Raw genomic sequence first — 4,527 nt, forward strand, 5'->3', positions numbered from 1 at the left:
CAGTTTCCATTTAAATAGGCAATATAATACTCAAATAAAAACCCCTTTTGTAATGGAATTTATTGTTTATAGGCAATATAATACTCAAATAAAAACCCCTTTTTATAATGGAATTTATTGTTTGATGTCCAAATATCTAATATATATTTTAAAAAATATTGATATAGGTATATAGTTTTAGTTTTTATGGTTCAAGTTGTTCTAAGATCACGTAAAAACGAACTTTATTTAAAATTTTATTATAATTATAGTTACAATTAAGAGAAATATTTTAAAATTTTTGTTTAGCGTTTTATTTTTACGGATCGTTAATACATACATTATATGTGTACTTTATAATTTGGCTAGATGTTTATTTTAAAAACCTACGTTTTTAAACCTTGAGGATATTTTTCTTATATTTTTATTGTGTATGCAATTAATAAGAAGGTGTTAGAGAAATTGATTGCAGAATTATCAAATCAATATTTTTTTGAGTGTGATATTCGAGTATGGCATTAGACAGGCGTCTATTGGAACACGTATCGATATTTGTTCGGTATTCAGTTCATTGTTTGTGGTTGGTGTATTTTTGGTTTTCATCTGCTTATATTTTTGGAAATTGTATTTTGCCATCAAGAGCAGAAGCAGGATCGTCAGAATCAACAACTTAGCGCTGTTATTTCGTTGTGCACTCGGCAATTTCACAAGTTCATGTGCTTTCGGTGCGCTCAAGCACAACAATTAGTGCATTCAATGTGTTCTTGCCATCGCTCACCTGCGCTTTTAACCCCTCTGTGCCCCCCAAATGTCAGCGAAATTTAACCCATGCACAAAAAGCTCCGCTGCAGAGCAAGAGCACCTGACAGCCAAACTAAGCTGCCTGTATTTTACGCTAGAAAGCCAGCAAAAAATAATATGTTTAATGTTTGTGAATGATTAATGGCACATTAGAATTGAAATTGTTTTTGGCCGCCGCACCAGCAGCAAAAGAGTCCGAATCCGAACCCGAATCCGTATCCGAATCCAAAGCGCAGCGGAGCAATGTATACATTGCTATAATGTGCAAATATTTATATCCCCCCATATAGTATGTGCTCTTGGCTGCTACTGCTGCTGCTACCTGAGTGGAACAGGTGAGTGTTTATAATGTATCGCATATGCATGGCCAAGTGCGGAAAAGAGGCAAAAACCAGGCAGAAGATACACAGCAAGTCGAGTGAATGTGTGCCCATACAAAATTATGTTAAATTGAACTGCACAGTGGATAACACTTTTTTGAAACAAGTGTATGTATTAAAAATTACCAACAAAAATTAAAAACAAATTCTTGTTATTAATAGCACCACAGTTTAACAAGTTTATTATACTTAAGGTTGTCAATAATAAGTTAATACTTACCATGGATCGGAAGACCCTTATATATATCATACAAAAAAAAAAATATTTGCACTTTTCAAATACACTTGTTTATTTGTTTTGTTAAAACAATATAATTTACTTTTTATAAAATCTAAACAAAAAGTACACTTCTTTTACTAAAATAATATTCTACTTAAATTTTGGTTTTTTATTATAATTGCCTTATTATAAATATTATATAAATGTTAATATTTAATATATTCATATTCTTAATTAATTTATTTCAGATTCTGATACTCACAGTCGATTTGTTATTAGTCCAGAGGGAGCTTACATTGTGTTCCGTGTACATCACCATACCCAATACCCTCCGATACCATCTCGCCAAGTATTTGCTTAGTCGTGTGTATTATTTTGGCTGCCAAGTTCGGTGCGGTTGTGTGTGTCCTTGGGGCCTTCAGTGCGTTATGATGGAAGATGGTGGAGCGTGGCCTCCAGCCGATGCCGGCAAACCCCAATTCAAGTTAAAATCCAAACGAACTTTGCCAAATTGCAAAAGCCACAAAACCAAAACATTTCGTCGTCTGCTGTTGAAGTTCCATCGAGTTGCCTCAAGAGTGCCCCAAGAAGGTCCCCCAAGCAAGGCACACACATAGACACTTCGCCACACCCAGTCTACTCTTCCAAAAAAGAGTTGGCAGAATTTCTTAATAAACTTTAATGACTGCGGCTGTGCTGGCATGTGTTTGTCACTTTGGCCCAGGGTGCAAGTGCAACTTTGATGGACTTGGGTTACCTGTGGACCAGGTCCTCTGCCATCTGCTCATTGTTGCCAGCTCGTGTGTATTCTAGCCACAACTGGCTGCTTTCCAGGGTCGAAACAACAACAAAATGTTTAAAGTGGCAGTTACCGTATGTTCCAGTTCCATTGTTCAGGAGTATTTATCTTTCAAGACAAATTAAAATACCGTCCATAAAATTATTTCCCATTCAATATCGGCTTTCAGCGTACAGGAAATGTATCACATTAACACAAATTAAAATATGGATAATGTCTCTTTTTATGTTATTATTATTTGCCACGGGTAAACGAATATTTGAACGTGCAGCGCAATATGCCAATTTATTTTGCTTTTCTTGTTAATAAACATTGCGAGCTAATAATAAAAATAAAAATTAGTGGTATTTTCAAAAATTAAAAATAAAATTTCAACAATTACTACAAAGTTGCTATTTAAATGTTAAAATGTTATGTTAACAAACAAGAAAAACAACATTTAACATTGCATTAGCATTTTTTGTAAAAAGGGTAAATTTGATTCGTAACAAAATATTAAAGAAATTCAACATTTAACAGTAATAAATATAAAATATATGATTGCTTGTTAGTTTACCAGTTGAAAAGCAATTCTTCAATAGTAAAGATATTGTTAAGCCATATATGTGTATGTAATTTTTTCTATGCATTATAAGGAAGTTAACTTGTTTAAATTAATTTAAGATAAATGCTGTATTTTCTTTGCTGATTTAATGTTTAACAAGTGTCTAATCTTCTTTGAAATATGTTTTTTAAGCCTTTAATAATATTAAAAAAAAAAAAAAAACTAATCAAAATTTGTAGTTAAAGTGAATTTACTCTGGGTTTTCACCTGCTGGCGCCTCGAAATGAAACAATTTGTTGTGCAACTACTTTAGACTTTCTGCGGACGTAAGGGCGAACTTGATAATCCATCCTGGCCATCCGCCGCATCCTCAGAGATGGCCGTTTCAATTTCGCCTATAATTTAGTTGACCATCACGTACCAGAGTCACGCATGCCGGTGGGGCGATGGTTGTGGATGGAGGTGGATTCCGAGTTGTGGGACTGTGCAACCAGATCCGGGGTCGTTGGGTGGCCACTCATGCATTACTTATGAAATGACTCGGGTCCGATACAAGGTATCTTAGTTGCCATTGGCGGCATGTTCTCAGATACTAAATTGGAAACATCCCAATCAAATTCAAATCAGAAAGGCATTCATTAGCATGCGGATTGACTTCCCAGATAGATATGCCTATATATTATGCACATAATTGCACTGGAATCCATCTACCGCCGCTTAATGGGAAAACTAAGTTGCTTTGGCGACTGAAAATCACCGAAGGAGCGCTTCTTAAATTTACTTTAAAGACTAAGATATGCACCTTTATGGAACTTTTGGAACTATGTGACTTACCTAAACTTTGAAGAAGGAGAAAATGTTTGTTGGCAAGTTTGTTTGACTTTTGCAATTGTTTTCTTACCTAGCTGTTAAATATATAGACAACTCTGAGACTTAGAGTCTGAGTAAAAGAAGCACAACATATTAATAAACAATACCGAAAGGAGCATTTCAGAAAATTTTTGCTTGTCACTTAAAATAAACTAGGGCTGTTTGGTTGTATTAATTATTTGGAGAATACTATTTCATTTTGATTTTTTATTGTAAATATTAATGCAATATCAATTGAAGTTTGTTTGTTGTCATACAACACACATTGGGATCATGAATTCTTAACTGTTTTAAAAAAAAAGTACTTAATTTTCATTGAGGCTTGCTTTAAATTCTGTTCATTTTTTAGCAAATTAAATGAAATGAATTGATTTCCGCTGAATATACTACCCAACGGAAATTCGGAATACCCCTTAAATACTTCTGCACATCCATATGGATGTTTCACTATAGTGAGACAAACGTCCATGACTCCTTCGACTTGGCCCAGCCATGGGCAATGACTTTTTTATACGACTGCGATGCGGTTTTCGCCATTAAATGGTTTGGGCCATAAAAAAAGCCGGAACCCTCGTAGCGTTCCTTCCCTTCCCGTCCGCCGGCTAACATCTGCAATCGTTTTATTTAACTGCTGACTTGTTTGCGCAAATTAACACATTTATTTACACCACAATTTGTTGCTTAAATATTTATCGAATCTGGAGACGAAATGGCGCCACCGAAAAACGAATTGGGCAAGGTCAGTAACATTAAAAATTTTTCGTTTATTTCATATACAATAAGTACATCCAGATAAACATATACATATCCAAGTCCATACAATACACATATACATAGAGGCATATATATCCGCGAATACACATGCAGAGACGATTCTTTCTAATCATATCACACACACAAACGATATGGCACGCATACTGGTTCGTATGCAGCA

This window comes from Drosophila gunungcola (genome assembly GCF_025200985.1).
Source record: "Drosophila gunungcola strain Sukarami chromosome 3L unlocalized genomic scaffold, Dgunungcola_SK_2 000003F, whole genome shotgun sequence".
Taxonomy (NCBI): Eukaryota; Metazoa; Arthropoda; class Insecta; order Diptera; family Drosophilidae; genus Drosophila; species Drosophila gunungcola.